Source organism: Diadema antillarum, unplaced genomic scaffold, assembly GCF_040938485.1.
Source record: "Diadema antillarum isolate AM-2024a unplaced genomic scaffold, OU_Dant_1.0 scf00000036, whole genome shotgun sequence".
In the NCBI taxonomy this organism is placed as follows: Eukaryota; Metazoa; Echinodermata; class Echinoidea; order Diadematoida; family Diadematidae; genus Diadema; species Diadema antillarum.
In genome coordinates this window covers 2,405,775-2,423,881 of record NW_027270925.1, presented here as the reverse complement: position 1 = coordinate 2,423,881, position 18,107 = coordinate 2,405,775, and the positions used below count along the sequence as shown (strand labels likewise).

The 18,107-nt window shown below is 37.7% G+C and overlaps 1 protein-coding gene across 1 annotated transcript in view; it reads right to left on the bottom strand.

The window, feature by feature from the left end:
• The window catches only part of LOC139708230 (serine/threonine-protein kinase MARK1-like), an 80,514-nt gene extending 63,203 nt beyond the window's left edge, over positions 1–17,311 (bottom strand). Inside the window, exon 1 of the mRNA XM_071620203.1 lies at positions 17,113–17,311. The gene's annotated coding sequence lies outside the window, so the exon portion shown is untranslated. The remainder of the gene's footprint in view (positions 1–17,112) is intronic.
• Between the last annotated feature and the right edge of the window lie 796 nt (positions 17,312–18,107).

The window sequence follows — 18,107 nt, the reverse complement described above, 5'->3', positions numbered from 1 at the left end:
ATTTCAATAAAAAACAACTTGACACAAGAAACATTAATTTTTATAAATAAGCAATACCTGCTGCTTGGAACCCCAGTGATCGAGTAGAATGTCTGTCTAGCAGTCAGGTCATTGATTCGAGTCACACCTCAGTATGTATACCCATGGATTTTGTCGTGGCTATTATTGAAACCTGAAGAAGGACAATTTGTGTATCACTTGCAATAAAAAAAAAATCATTGTACTTTATATTTTTTTAATATTTATATCACAACCATTTCAAATTGGATCTCCATCACTAAACTTTGAATTCCTCTAGTCTTAGAATTGTATGCTCTTTAGTAATTCATATAATTGGTGTCCAATCATCTCATTAAATGTTGAAAACTGAATCCCCCATTTCTACAATAAACTATACCATCCCTTTAATGCTGATTTTTCATTGTGTATTTTGCCATTTTCCCCTCCCCTTTCTGAAAATTGTTCAGTCAAGTACATGTATTGTTTAAAGTGTCTATAACTCAAAAAGTAGCTACAATGTTGGGATGCTTTCTTCAAAATGATTGACCATTTGTGTACTGAGAGACCTTCCCAGCTAGCTACATGCATTCACATGCATTATGTATGAGGATGTCCCATCCGTAACGCATTTGTCCCATACGTAACATTATTTCAATGCCTAATAAAAAATATTCCTTTTACAGTTTTTTCTTTTTTCTATGGTATTTAATTTCTCTAAACAATAAATTAGAACTTTCCAAAAGGGCATTAATATAACCTTAGCAATTTCAGAAAAAACCTAAAAAAATGACCTCAATTTGTTACGTATGGGACATCTCATGATAGGACACGAGCTAATTTGCATAATCATATGCATAATCCCTAAATTTTCATACGAAGTTAAACTATTTGATGAACTTCTTATGTCCACATATTAATCAAAAATCATTTGCTTTCCTTTGAATTAATATGAATTTTTATAAATGTCCCATACGTAACGCTGTGTTTCACATTTATGCAAATGAAGCCCTTGAAATTTGCATAAATTTACGTAATATAATTTTTTCCTCCATGGAAATCAAAACTTCAACTCATAAGCTTCAAAATGATACCAAACATGTCAATATTGAGCAAAGATGAAATTTTGCCTTCTGAGGGGACCTTATCTTGGACTTGCCCTACGGGACTAATTGGCGAGTGTAAAAAGCTGAAAAAATTGGTACGGGACTAACGATAGTCCTGGGTCAGAGAAAGTCCAGGGTTAAGAAACACAAGTGTAAAAAGCCCTTTAGAAAAGGAAAAGTGTGGAACTTTTTCAGAGAGTTGTTTCTTTAAAGGTTCTGTTTATCAACTTATTTCTGGCACAGAATCAAGGTTCCCAAACAACTTTCATGGAGTTTTGGGCAGTTTATAAATGCAAAGCTGTTTTGATTATGGGGTTGGAAACAAGTTACTGAAACTGCAAACAAAAGTACAACCGCAAACGGTATTTGAGCCTGAAATGCATTTCTGTAGAGATGATAAACACAAAGTTGTTTTGAAATGCATTTATAGAGCTCTCTGACCTGCCCATTGCCCATAACCACCGCTAACTACATATCTCCGCTCCTCTGGTCAAACTGCGCAATGGAGTTGCGCAGTAACAAGGCTTCCCAATCGACTCATGACAGCATTGATAAACGCAATGTTTCAACACGAGAAACACGAATCAAGAGGTATTTGTGAATGTGTTTTGATAGTGGGTATTGAAACACATTACAAACATGGGAAAGTTGATAAACGCAACCAAAGACACTCACTGTATTTGCAGGCAAGTGGCTAAATAGAGGATACAGAATGTGAATAAGACAATCTTTTTTTAGTCACACTATTTCAAGTTATGGCATAATGTGTTTTATACGTCAAGTACAAAAGTGAAAATCAGACAGATATTAATGCTATCTAATTCAATAGTTTGCGTTTTACTATGCCAATTTTGTATCATTTTTAAATTGTGTGCTTCTACTGGTTGAACACAACATTGGCCCACAAGGGACATTCCATCAATATGCAATATTCACATTTTAGCATGTGTGTGAGTGGGCGTGTGTGTGTTACACTGGCTTTCTGTTCTCCTTGCTGGGTACCTCAACAACGACCTACATGTAGTCTGAAACTGAAATAGCTATGCACTCTTGTGGTAAACTCGTTGACAGCTGGAAGGGACACGCAACATATTAAGTATGAAATAAATATCATCACATTAACATGCTATAAATGCTATTGAATATAGATCAGGAAGTGCCATGGCTGATCTATAGAAGCTCTACGAAATGTCATACCAGTATGTGTGGTACACTGTACAACTACAAGCAATTTATTAAGTTTCTTTAGAAACTACTGTATACATTTGTACTACAGACAGGCCATGAAATACAGTGTACAGTGTGCAAACAGACTTTATATTTGTTCAGAAGTGGTAGACAATAGAGCCTCTTCTATTTTTTTTTTCTTTATCCCGAAAACTCAAAAGGGAGTGTGCAAACAACACATAGACCTACACACACTCCCTCCATACACTGATGGATTTTACAAAATCCCTATAAACCAACCACAACATTTTCTTTATATATGGAACCTTTTTAACATCAGAACTGTGGAAAATCCACACACATTCCTGTAGTAGCACAAAATCCCAGTAGCAGTTTCGTTTCACTTTGCGATGGAAGGGAAAGTACATTCATTAATGCCTACTGTACATCATCGAGATGAAAACACACACAACATTGTGCACGTATATCATCCACTACATCCACATGTACAGATTTTGTTGTCATTTTGGACACTCACTGTTCTCTCAAACACACATGCATACAAAACCCTGAAAAATATTACTGAACTATAATAGAGGTTAAATACAAATCTTATAAAGAGTACAGAATCATACTGGAATGTTTACATAACATGCAGCGTTCCTATAATCAAAATTCATCATGTCTGAAATATTAATGTCTCTTTATTTCCCTTTCATCAATCAGCATCTAGCTAACACAATGGGAGGGGAGGGAGAAACAACATAAAATCTGTCGCATCTTCTGACTGGCTAATATGCCTTTATGGGTAATTTGGAGAGCTACTGCAGCACTACACGGCTGATCATGAGATCCGGTTTAGTGAAGCGTAATTAGTGGCCTTGATTGTGCATATATGGCATTGTCTTTCTTCACCATGATCCAGGTTCATTACACTATTTATCGGTGAACATAGCACAGCTTCTAGCACCACAAACCTACTTGCCTGTTTACCCACGGCAACAAAAACTCACTATAGTGCAAGTTAATGAATGGACACTTTCAAAACTGTGCAAAGTATGGGGGCCTTACTAAAGGCCGTGTCACACCTTTCCAGGCAAGCCTTGCGTGCGACTTGCAAAGAACAATTTTGACTACCCGGGGGTCCCCGTAGATGATCCGCACATGACAGTACTTAGCACGTATCTCAACCGCAGTCGCCCGGAGGTGCGCACGCATATTTTTGTACCCGCAACCATATTTAGGCCCTGTCACACCTTTCCAAGCAAGTTACTCGGGCTTGTTACGTGTAGGGATTTTCTAGCATATCGGACATTCCTGAGGGCGGAAAAGGATTTGAGCGAGTCAGCGCATGTGTCTTACTTGCTGGACGCGTTCTACTTAAATTATACTTGCGAGTATGCTGTGTGACCTTTGTACCAGTCGCGTGGGGGCTGACAACTCAGTGAAGGAATTCCTCAGATGGAATAGCTGAAATCCCACAGAATTTCATTATCTTGGCTGCATACGGGACTGCGAAGTACCTGCGTGGGAGTTGACTGGGAAGTGCTGCCGCTAAGGGCCTCCTACTGGCGTTCTGCGTGGACCTCTCCAGGCATTCCCGCCACTCACCCGGAAAAAGTTTTGGTCATGCTCAAAACTTGGCTGCGGTTAAATCGGACTTGCGTGAGCACCTCTGGGCAACTACAGGCGAGATACGCGCTGGATACTGTCAGGTGCGGACCAACTGCGGAGAGCTCTGGGGAGTAAATTTGTTTCCCCGCAAGTCAAGCCGCAAAACTTCCCCAGATACAGTATGACAAGGCATGAATGAATATTGCAAACATTCTTGTTCGCCCGCTTAAAATCTTCTACGTGCTGGAAACTACCTCCTCGCCATAAGCCCGCATAGCTTGCCCGGAACGGTGTGACATGGCCTTTAAATACCCATTTGGACGAGTAAGAGGAGTTGTAATGCTCTAGACCTCATCCAAACGACAATCCTGCCTTATACTTCTTGGCTAGATGCTGGTGCCTTAAAAAACAGAGAAGACAATATTTCAAACTGTAAAATATATCAAACTGGTAATATATTCACCACATTAGTCATAAAGATACACAATATTTGACCAGAATCTCTTGCATTATTTTCTTGTAAGAAGTGAGTGCAGGCATATAGAGGAGAGGATAATTTATATTATGGAATAGAATATTGTGCAAATTAATTGTACTGTAAACATGAAACATTTCACGGTGTCAAAATATTTGCAAATCTGGGCTTTCAAGGCAAAATAAAATCAGAAGTGACAAAGGACAACTCGGGTTTCTTGAAAAACAACAATGACGAAAATGCAATTACAGTGTCAAACAAAATTGCAAACTTGGCATGTTCTATCTCTAAAATAATGCTATGGCAAATAGGATATTAACACGCCAGCAGTGTTTTGGTGGTGAAATAAATACTACTTGACATAGATGAACTTTGTCACTTTCTTGCTTGTGTCAAGATTGATGAATGTGGCTTAGTGAGCCAAGAAACCAGTGGTAATGGATTTGCAATCATATTTCCTGCACCCGCACATTACTGATGAAACCTGACACCACAGCTCCAAACTGCAACTGTGCCAAACAAGCTTGTGTCCATTATGCACTAAACCTGCATCAACATTTGTCTGCTTTCTCGAAAAACTCTACATAAGGCCGGGGTCATTCTTTGCCATATCACAATATTATAACATAATGACATCTTAGTTATTGGTATGTGTATGACTATCATTGTTGTTATTATCTCCGCCAAGGGAGGAGGTTATGTTTTCATTACCATTGATTTGTTTGTTTGTTTATTTATTTGTTTGTGTGCAAAATAACTCAAAAAGCGATGAACGGATTTGGATGAAACTTACAGGAAAGGTTGAGAATGACACAAGTAACAGATGATTTTATTTTGGTAGTGATCTGACAATTTTGGGGGAATTTATGAAGGATTTTTGATATTTTTTGCAGGTAGGGTCAACGAACTTGGGAGTTCAAGCTGCGCATTTTTTAGGTTTTCATACGCGCACTAAAGTGCGTGCTCTAGTTTCTGCTAGGGCGAGGCGAGTCGCGCAGCTGAAGGGTTATGATGTAACAAAGGCTTCTATATTGGGAAATCGGGTGATTTTTCAGCATGTATACCTCTGGGTGGAAATCACTGATCTCTATGGAAGAGCCCAAAGAGCTTTTCCCAGTGGTGGAGAGGAGAAAAATGTCTTCAGGAAGAGCAAGATCATCGGTGGAAAGTAGCTGCTTGGCGGAGGTCTGCGCTCTCAGAGTGCTTTTCTAGTTTGATCAATGTATCATATTATCATTTTATAATCAGAATTATCATTCTATCATCATCATATCTATTTATCTATGCAGCACACACTAACAATTAACATTGTATGATTCCTATGTAACATGATTGCATTATAAATATATATTCATACTTCATATACTCAAGCCATACACTACAATGTACACAGCATCTGGAAGCAAAAAATAAATTAAATACCAGGGCTTGACATTAGTCATAGAATGGCACAGCAGCCCGGGGCCACTAAAAATTGATGTCGAATCACCAAATTTTAAAAAAGGTTATCTCTTGGTAGCCTGATTGGGCAACTAACATTCAAAGTGGACTTATTTTTAATACAACGTGGCCTGTAAAAGAAAAGTTATACATTTCTTTTACAGGCCACCAAAATTTTGAATTTTATGGTTTTAAAAACCCTGAAAGGTCCATCAGAAAAAGTAGTGATGAGCCCTATAGGCCTATACCAACATAGAGTAATTCAGGACTTTTTTCTTTTTTTTGCTTACAATGTCTGTGTGGTTTAATATCATTGCAAAAGAAGTGCACAGGATAATGCATTATATCTGTAGAGAAAATGACAGATCCAGGAAAAATGGTCAAATCAGAGCTGTGATAATATCCTGTACTACAAAGATGAACATCTAGAAAAAAGACTCTTAAACTGGTATTCTTTCATGTATGAGTCAAACATATTTCTATTTTGTCATCATTCAAAAAATTTTACACAAGTGTGTGCATTCTGTATATGTATAGCTCATATTAGTAACTTTATTGACATTATTACATCACTTTAGAAAACAGACACACAGTGGATCTCTATATTTTGCATATGAATCACAAACACTGCATGCTATTCATGTCAAGAAAACAAATCATAGCAATGGAGATTGGTCCTTTCGCACGTCAGCTACAGTATCAGAGGCAATATGACAGTACACGACACTACTTCTGAGTTAACCGTAATATGATCTGATGACGACTAGGTTCACAAGAAATCAGTGTACAAATATTTTGCTGCTTGAAGTTTGACTTGTAATCAACACACTACAAACAAATCGTGTATTGAATTGAAAAACCGACTTTTTACTCTTTTTTATGAGGAACAAAGAGGAAAAGCAAGGATTTTGCTGATAAGTATGTCCCTTGGGCCTCATTTCACCAGACTTCAAGAATAATACAAGTTTGTGCACTCAACATTGCATGGGACGCCATGAGGATGCCAAGCCCCAACAACTATCAATCACGATACATGTAAAAACGGTGCACATTACTGTAAAAGTGGACATTTTTGTGCAACTCATTTTGCGTGCTCGGCCGGGTAAGAAGAGTTTCGCATGTTTTTAATTCCGCAAAATCAAGACATCAACTACTGCAAACATACGGCAGGCAAAAAAATTCACATTTTTATTTTCGTGCTAGTTTCTGGTTGCGCGAAATGCGCAAAAATTTCCACTTTTACAGTATGTAAAAATTGTGCAAATAAGCACCTTCCTTTTCTATACTTTGTGTGTATGTGTGTGTGCGTGTGTGTGTAAGCCACTCAAAAGATCTATTCCGTTTATAACTTGGTAAAATTTACAAGTCACAAGTGTGTCAAGTTCACAACTTTAATGAAAAATCATACAACAAACTATAGGAAAAATCATACAACAAACTATCAGATACGACAGTACAATCAACATTTTGTATATTGGGATAAAAATATTGGACAATTTGATAATCTGCATGAAAATTCAATTAAAATTATAATCTAATTTCAATTCTTATTCAATTTCATGTTTGATTAAGAAAATGCCTCTTTGCCTGATTCCCCATTGTCAAAACAATAAGTTTTTTTTTAATCTGCTCTAACAGTTTTGCCACTTTTTTGAATAATTATATAAGTTTTGTAACACCTCCTTTGATAACCACGCACATGCTGAACAATGCCAGAAGTGAATATCTATTAATAAAGATAGACGAATTTTCAGCATGTTGATTTATATGTAGAGTGACAGCCATATGAATAGAGTTCAGTCACATAATGGGCACAGAATTGTGTATCCCTTGTAACTCAAGCCCTCTGGTATTGTTCCTTGGGGTGGCTCTGCCATCCGGCTTCGGAGGGTTTTTCATCCTTGAGTTGATGTGGAAGCCTGCCGATCAATCGCCACCCATGCCCATCCCACATAATGTCTAACATGACATTTACATCGAGAGTCAAGAGAAGGGATGTGCAGAGCAATCAGCTGATGACCACATACTGCATTGCACCGTACAGTACATTGTACACGGGCAGCAGCAAACACCTGTTTCATAGAACACACATTAATCATCATCATCAAAGGCATTGCAGGCTTTCTTCCTCATATTCCTCAGTGACACAGTCACTACATTGTGATCACAGTGTAAAAACCACTAGAAACTGTCCTCTTTATTTCAATATTGGATGAAGAAAAATGTAGGACATAATAAGAAAATAAGAACTAAAGTATGGGACTCAGACAGTCCAAAAACATCCTCTATATCTACGGAAAAAAAAAAAGAAGGAAAAGGACAAAAAAGTTAATAAACTGCTAGTCTCGTCCCATACACCTGTATCTGTATTGTTTGTTTGTTTTTTTAGAACACATACTTATTGAGTCCTTGTACAGATTGTTAACAATTGGTAGTACGGTACTGATAACCAGCTCTGTTTGGGGACTACAGAACGCACAGTGTATGTATCTAAAATAACTCATGCAATGATTAAAACTAGAAATGTTGCTACGTCGACTGGTATGCCTCCGCCATAATGCATGGTTCTCCAAATAGGTCTACACAGTATAGTGCAATTTCTTGACAATGTGTGATGACAGTTTCACATAATTGGCAAAATATTAAAATGGCAGGTTTGTCACAAACGTGTTGAATGTTCACTTTCCTTGAACTACATACGTAGGTTTAATTAGATGAATGGCTATAGTGTATAAGAGCGCAGGTATTTGGGGATTTGAGGATTTTTCCTAGACTTTTGACCCCATTATATAATGAAGATGTGAAATTCAGCACTTTCACTTGACCTATGACCTTTTGGCAAGAACCTTCCAAAGAAAATCTCTATTAGGTAATACAGTTACAGTGCATGCATACACTATGTGTCAAGAAAAATCCTGCAGGCATTGCATAGACACGAGGGAAAAAGCAAAATTTTGAGGAGTTGACCTTGACCTTGACCTTTGACCTCCTGACCTTTAACTTATGACCCCTAAATTCCCTAGATAATTCCTACCAGTCAGTATAGGCATATGTATATGTATATGGAGAAAAAAAGTGAAATTTTAACATTTTCACCTGACCTTTGACCTTTTGACCATTGACCTCATGACCTGAAACTCTTTCTCGAGAGTATTCTTTTGGTAGTACATGTATGTATACACTAAGTTTCAAGAAAATGCCTTCAGGCATTGCATAGATATGGGGGAAATAGTGACATTTTGAGCATTTGACCTTGACCTTTTGACCTTTGACCTTGAACATCCTCTCCAAGAAGTTCACAGGCACATCTTCGCCCACTCACACATATGACACGTGCCAAGTTTCATTAGGATACCTCAAATGTTTGTTAAGTTACGCTGTCCACAAAATTGATCACGGACAGAAGGACGGACGGACAGACAACCCGAAAACATTTGCCTCCGGCGACACTTCGTGAGAGAGGCATAAAAAAAACCTATTATGTGTGTTGGATTGAGTTACATTTTAATTTGAATTTAAGTAGATTCTATAAATTCTTGAAGACAAAGTGATTTTTTTGGGGGGATGGGGTAATAGATGCTGAAATTTAGAAATCCAGGAAAAAAAATATACAAAGGAATCAACTGTATATAAATTTTGTGAAGTGTATACAATTATTGGTATTACCAATTTGATAAATTGGCAAAAAAAAAATCAAACACTCTATCAAATCAAAAACATGAAAAACCTACTTAATGATGCCTAAATTAAACCATGATTAAACTGTGGAAAATGAACAAAGTAAATTTTGTTGTTGTTGTTAATTTTGTATTTTTTGTTTCTAATGTGTATCACAAATTACCCGGTACCTACAACTTTGTAAATAGAAGGGGGGAGGGGGTGGGGGTGGGTAGGGCTGAGTCACACCATGGCCATCTACTTGTTACATGTATCTCCTGTGTGGCTACGTACTGTAGCTGGTGCCTGTTGGCCCTTCCAATCTCCCCTTTCTCCTTCCCAAGTTACCAGGACATGTCACCGAGAGCATTGCTGGCATCGCTGGTGAATGATGTGGACTTCCAGCCTTATCATTCCACAGAGACAGACTTGATCATTTTGACACCGCGCATTATTTATGCTCACTCTTGCAGGTGTACTTTATACATCAGTATGAAGATGCTCACAGAACGTTTATCGAAACTGTGCTCTTCGCTACTTGAAAGCAAAGGCTATGGAAGGGGAGGGGGGGGGGAGGAGAAGCAAGTTTAGCTCTTTATCTTAAAAAAAATATAGAAAAAAACCCACGACATTCAAGGGTTCTGCTTGTAGATTATTCTATTCAAAAAGAAGAAGAGGAAGAGGAAGAAGAAAAGAAAAAAAAAAAAAAAGGAGGGGCTGGGGAGGTCCACTGACACTTGACCCACCCACAAGCATTATCCCCCTCCAGTCTGGAGGCCCCACATTGCCCCTGGACACTACACATACTATGATGCCACTGAATCCTAAGAATACCAAGTGGCACAGATCCTACATGTAAATGTCCAAAGAATGGTTTTACATCCAAAGGATTGTAGGTAAAAATTTAGTCAGAATCATATACTGTATACGCCATATATTTCGCGAGCCTAAATTTTCCCGAATCGGAACTTCCTGACGATTTCGCGAGTGTTAAATTCGCGATCGTGGAGTCCTGTACTAAATGGAGAAATGTATACGCGTACGTCACATTCACAGCTTGATTAGAGTCAATATTTTTGCATGTCTTTAATTTCGCGAATAGCACCTGACTTGCGAAATTCGCAAAATAAAAACCTCGCAAAATATTGGGTGTATACAGTAATGCATCATACAGACCTTGAACAAGATTTACTAAAAAGTCCCCATTTAAAGAGGTGACACGAGATTTTAACAGCTCTTGAAAAAAAAAAAAAAATGGAAGAAATCAAGACAAGTGACAAAACAATGTCACTTCATTATTCAGCCGTGACATATTGTCATTATAAGTACAAATTGTAGAAAGAAATTTTGAAGAAATCACAATGGCTTACTAAAGAAGAAATGTAAAAAAAAAAAATGATGGACAGCACTTTGAATCAATCTATGCAAAAGTCATCAAGGTCCACAATGTTATTTCTACACTACGATGTGCTGGCACTATAAATCAAGATCTAAACCTCATCTGTTTCAAATGTCATGTCATGAATCATTTATTACTTGTCCTGACACAGCATAGATGTTGATATTTTTAACTAGTATGGTTGGAGGTCATGATACATAATGATAAACTTACATAATCCATTATGTCAGGAACCTACTTAAATTCTTTACAGAGACAGAAACTAGCGCTGCTGTACAAAGACGCAAAGAACCACACGAGGAAGGTCTACTTCACTAACGAACGCAAGGTACTTGCAAACAGGAAGTTAAACAATTAACGAGAGGAAAAGATGGCAACCAGAGAACTTTTATAGCGTCACCACTCATCTGATTCCATCCTCACCTCGGTCAGAAGACTGCGTGACTGATTAGATAGCATGTGACCTCGCTGCGTGTCAAACCGATCACATACACTTCACGAAGTCTTCTTATCCTGGAAAGACATCAGATGGAAATTACTCTCTCTATCTCTCTCTGTGCTCTGACACAAACTGATGCGGGAAACATTCTCCAGCAAAGAGAGGAGAAAACATGGGGGATTCATGGCCACTGCTCCGCATACATAGAGCTACTGCCATCTTCTGAAAGCCTTAATTGAAATCATGCTCTCGAAGTACTGACAGTAGGTACACAATGCAGATCAACTCAAGGCTTCAACTGACTTACATGTAATTACATAACTGCATTAGATTTTCTACAGAATTATACAATATCATACGTTGTATACATGTATGAATGCATATTGTACCATGCATGTTCGAATGCATGCAACTGATAGATAATTCTTTTATCATTTGAAACTGCGGATTTTTTAAACTACTGCCAAGAAAAGTACACCTTTTCAACTTTAACATTTCTAACTGCAACAACTCGGAATCAAACCTGTTACACACTCAGGATGGAGCGCTTGATACAGGAACTAAAGTACATGTGACCCCTGTTTACACAATAAAAGGGACAAAATTCTGACTCAAAATGGAAGCAACAAACTACTGTTGCAATACAGACTGACATGGCCGCAATCTACTTTCCCAGTCCTCACACCATCCATCAAGTTTCACTCTACCACAGTGGATATGTCTCATTTTAGTGAAACTTAGGCACTCCAGGAAAACACACATTACCGATAAATGTGCAACATTCTGTATGTAAGGTCGCAGACATGCACATACAACAGTTATTATTACAGCCACTATTAATAGCTTACCAGATGTTTAAAGTTAAAAAGAGAGAGAGAAAAAAGGGCACTAGTTCTGTGTCAAAGTCTGTTGACTCATCAACTTATTATTGCTCCTCCATGCAATTCATTTTATAATGACATAATGCTACACAGCTCTCTTGCCCCTTTTGCCTTGTTTCTTTTTAAGGTAAAGTCTGTAGTAACCTTCAGAAATCAAGGTCACTAACATTGCACAAAGAAGTTTGTATTAAACATATGACACTGAAGTACAAAAAGCACACATTGTAGACAAGACTAGCATGACAACAAGAGATCATATACATAACAAAGATATATCATTTTTGTTGTTGTCATCAGTGAAACACTGGAATAAAACAAGAAATTCTGCTTATGAAATGATTTCACAATACACTGTTTGGAAATCAGATAGTGGTGATGGAGGCCACATCTTTCTGGTTATCTACTGATGAGATAAAATCTTCAGAATGTCATTACAGTGTCAAGACTTGAATATAAAATTACAATGACATTCAAACTCCCAAATATACAATTACCTTTGTATAATATTGCCATGATGTTACAAATATTTCCAATCAATTTTCCACACTCTATTAAATCTATCACTCTCCCTTGCTTCCGTACCAAAGATCAATTCAATACTGATTCTCCACTTCATGTAAATGAATGTTTATAAAGAACCAGGATACTACCACATCATCACATAAAAGTCTTGTACTAAGTATGTGATACACATCAGGTATTTGATTTGGTTTTCTTTGGTTTAAACTCCTTCATTTGGACTTTATATGTGTACATGAAGATACTTTTTCTGAATGACTGAATGCTTCTCATAGTTCTAGTATATTCTTCATAACATTTGTGATAAATTTGTGCTTGGTACGAGTTTAAAGGGATGGTATAGTTTGGGTTGAGATCGGGAGATTCAGATTTGAACTTTTTGTGAGACAATCAGAATCTAGTTTACGAAATATGAAAGAGCATACAATTCTCTGAGGAATTCAAAATTATTAAAAAAACACTGGTTTTGAAATGGCTGAGATATACATTAAAAAAAAATAAAACAAAGGGGGCCAATTAAAAGATGGGTCCCACCTTTTATTAGGACCTCTTTGTTTTTGGATGTCCCAGCCATTTCAATACCAATTTTCATCAAATAAACTTCAAATTCCTCTTAGAATTGTATGCTCTTTCATATATATGTAGTTCATAAGAGGTTTCTCCTCTTTTTTTTTTTCAGAAATAAGGTACGAAAGCTGAAGCCCCATCTCAACCAAAACTATACCATTCCTTTAATTCTTTGAGATGTATGGTCCTGTAAGGCCTGGTAAGAGTAGTCAAATGCAAATACTACATGTCAGCTCTGTGATGATCAAAAAGGAGGATGACAGTCAAAAAGGAGGAAGACAACAAGACGAGTGGTACAAAGGAGCCCCTACAATGTTTACCTCAAAAGCACTGTGAGGGTCTACCACAAAAACAACACGTACAACTGGTCTCACTGAAAAGTTCAAGGTAACCACTGAAGCCAACTAAGCCATTGCTCAGGATCTCTGCCTACGCAGTCAGCACAGTCTGTGTCAAGATGTCTAGATGTAGACACAAAAACCACAACTGGCAGACACTGCCAGGATGGAGCACAACTCAACTAGACTGCATCTCCATTGATGCATTCAGAAGTCACAGCCATATAGTCTGAATAAAAAGTGACTGAGATTTGATTCTTGAAACAATTTTTGTTGTACTTGTTAAATATTATCATTAAATACCCGATGGCCAACAGAGACATTTGATTAATTACAGAATCCGATAACTTGTAACATCATAATGGTTTGGGCTTTTCATCCTAAAATGTTTCCTTTCAATCACTGACCATTTATAAACATCTCTTACACAGTAGTCATTATGTCATCAGTCATGCAAAAAAAAGAATAAATAAATGAATAAAAATACATGGCATTTCCACCAAAAAAAAGAAAGAAAAAGAATTGTCCTGCTTGCCCAAAGGCACTGAAACATGGTACCCATACTTTGGAGGGCAGGTGCTCAACTGTTTCACTTGGCCAGCAGTGAGTCTAAATTGCCCAGGGCAATCAAGCACTTATAAGCATCCTGAATCAGAATTTATAATGCTCAGTGTTCAGTCCTAGATTTTTAAGTAGAGTGTAATTGTCCACCTGTGCTATATTCAGTCCCAGTCTAGTCTTGATCTTGATATTATGTGCCATCATCTGAAACATAAGTTTCTTGTTATGGATGCAGTGCTGGGGTGCACAGCTACTGGTTTTAAAGGCATCATACAGTTTTGGTCGAGACCTAATTTCAGGTTTCTAACATTTTTTGGTGAGATAATGAGAAAACTCTTATGAAATAGGAAAGAGCATGTAATTCTATGAAGAATTCAACATTTAGGCCCTATTTGATGAAAATTGGTTTTAAAATGGCTGAGATATCCAAAAAGAGCGATTCTAATAAAGTGTGGGACCCATACTTTATTATGATCGCTTTGTTTCACTTTGTTTTCGGATGTTTCAGTCATTCCAAACCCGATTTTCATCAAATAAACTTTGAATTTCTCTTAAAATGGTATGCCCTTTACTATATCATAAGTGTTTTCTTGGTATCTTGCAAAAAGCTAAAAGCCCAATTCTCATCTCCACCAATACTGTACCATCCCTTTAAATCAAAGTAATTGATTTCTGACATGTAATTTGAATGCCAGCAAAAGTAATCTCACATGGTATGCAAAAAAACAGAGGAATCTTAACAATTGCTGAAAGGTTGCAGGAATACCATGTTGTACTTGGTAGTTACAGCCTGTTATCTATTTTGAGGGAATATCATACAAATAAATCATTTTTCTCAATAAAATGTAAAGGAATTGACCTCTATTAAATGTCTCTTTGATCTGAAAGGAGTCATGACGATAAACAAATGTCAAGATAGTGCCGAGTCCACTACCATTTCATATGTAAAACAAATAATACAGAATTTCTTAATACATCCGACCAATGTGCATTGTTGAACTACACGTTACTTGTACAGCGTTGTACATGTGCATTATTGAACTACCGTACCATATGGGACTGTGTCTATTTACACAAGACACAGCTGAAGATGAAGTAAAGAGGTGCCATACGGAGCAGAGGTCTGCAAGAAAGTTCTTCAACTTTTAGACAATACTATCAAATATTTTGTAAGAAATTAGGATTGGGATGATCACAGGAATTTCTAGTTCAGCTGAATATGATCTCAAATTCAAACTTGTCTGAACATAAACACACACACACACACACACACACACACACTTATGATGTAAAACAATGTAAAGAGGTTTCCTTCATCGTGGGATAAAAATGATTACTGTCATAACACTGGGTAGCAGCTAAGCAAGCTAAACACATGTGATGCCTCTTCACAATCACTCACAGGATCAATGTGACGTGTTTTGAATGTGATGAGTGATCAGAAAACCTAGGTTAGTAGGTAATTAGAATGAACACTATTTAATATCATGCATATCATCTATTTAATATCTTCTAAAAATGACATAGCTATGGATGAATACGAATGCAAATTCCAACTTCTTTAAGCTTCTGTATTCAGGTCTAAATTTTTGTGGACGCCTTAAAAGTTGGCTGCGTCATGGCCAGGTGGGGCGGCGTCAAACTTTGACCTGATGGCTCGAATTCACAAAGGTGGTTTTAAGTTTGAACCATTGTTTAAATGCTAATTTCTTCTCCATTAGTGCGTGTGACAGATTGCGCATCTTTACTTGGCAATGCCCCTTCAGTGATCACTTTCAAGACCAGACTGCAGTAAGCATAGGCAAACCAACGTTTCAGCGCCACATACGTTACATTATAGACAAATATGCTGAGAGTACAGAAGAGAGGCAGACAGACAGAAAATAACACCAAAAGAAAGGAAAGGAAAAGAAAGGATGAGACTAAACCACAAGAGCAAGAACTGGAAGCCAGACTGCTGTGACAACACTACAGGCACAGCATTCTTCCAGCATCTGGGGTAAAGTGAGATTAAAAGAAAGGTAACGAGTTTGAATGTTTTTTCTTTTCAATGTCATGGCACACACTTAAACAACTATAGAATAATGGTCAACATGATAAATTTTAATTGCAAGGATGTAGAGTCTAGTTTTTATCCTAACAATGACATAATAATATGAGAACATCAAGAAATCTGACAAAACGGCAGATGTCAATCTAGTGTTCTAGCTAGATTCTACACCTCTAAAAGATTTTTTTTTTTTTTTTAATCAAACTGCAGAAGAAAACTCTTGTGGCTGTGCCTTTACAGTAAACATAGATCACCCTAAACTACTTTTGCTACACTGTCTGTCGACTGTCTTTACCTATGACTGACACATTGTATGTCTGACCCAGTCCTAACCAGTTATACATTAGGTACAAAATCTTCTAGTAATAAAGCAGACCATACACTAGTTTACACCTGCACCCATACACCAAATCAGGCACTGAACAATCTGACAATGGACATATTAAAATTATAGCACCATGCACCAGCACCTTGCAGCAGGTCCTAGCTAAAACACAAATCAAATCCTATTTCTACACACAATGCACTGTGCACCACAATCATCACTTGATGCTGATCATGAAAAACAAGTCTAATCAAATCTTCTTTAGACACAAGTCACACATGAACAGCCGGATTTGGATTGTGCAGCTGAGAGCCGAAGTTCCTAGCTACACGATCCATGCATGTCCATGACTCCATGAGCGACTGTCGGGCAAGTAAGGCAGGCGCACAGACACAGGCACACCGAGTGCACTAGTGTACAGTGGAACACAGTACCGGAGGCGAAGCCAACACTACTCAGGCAGTGCAGTGACTGGCTAACTGTGTACAAGTAACACGAACATAATGTAAGTGCTTCTAATACAGGCTATGTATGCACCAACACCCATATATTGCAGGTTCAATATGAAGCTACTTACAGGGGTCTTGGCAAGCGAATCTATCCCTAAGATTTCGCCTAAACAGCTATGACGAATCTTTGCTGCTGTCAAACCGGGTCTTCTGGTGGTACATGTCCTGAATTAGTCCAGAATCGGTTCTAAAGTCTCGCCCACCTTCATGATCTGTCACTGTTTGAGAAAAGATGGCTGATCGTTGAGCTAGTTATTTCGGCTATTTCCGGACGAGTTTCAATTTCCGAAGCGGGATCCGAACACGATCCGAACGCGTCGCACCAGTTCGACTTTTGCGGTCGACGAAGGATGAGGTCACACGGGTGGAAATGTTGACAAGTTGGCTGTAGATGGGGTTGATCACATTTTAGGCAATGTGTTCTGTGGTCATGAACAAACATCGCTGGACGAAATCAGGAGAGGGTGTGTGTGTGTGTGTGTGTGGGGGGGGGGGGGGGGGGGAGGGGGGGGGGGGAGGGGGGGGGTTGGCGCTGAAATTAAGTGTCTTTTTTTTAAAGGAATGCATTCATCACAATATCTTTACTTGATTGTATACTTTAGTTGTCTGTTGTGGGTTACTCACTGCCCAAGTTTGATGGCTGAATAAATAATAATTGATGATAAAGGTGATGATGATGATAATAATGATAATAGCAATCATCATCACCATCATTATTATCATCATTATCATCATCATCATATCTATAATCATAATCATTATATTTCTAATGATAACAATGATAACACGAAGTAATGATAGATGATAATGAAAGTATATGGCAATAATGATTTAACTGTAAATTTATATTGCACAGTTTTACCCAACTGTGCATAACAATGTAAGTAATCAAAATAATGGAAAGACAAGCTGATTTTTCGATAGTTAAAGGGATGGTACAGTATTGGTGGAGATGAGAATTGGGCTTTTAACTTTTTGCGAGATACCGAGAAAACACATATAGTACAGAGCATACCATTTTTAATTAAAAGGAATTCAAAGTTTATTTGATGAAAATCGGGTT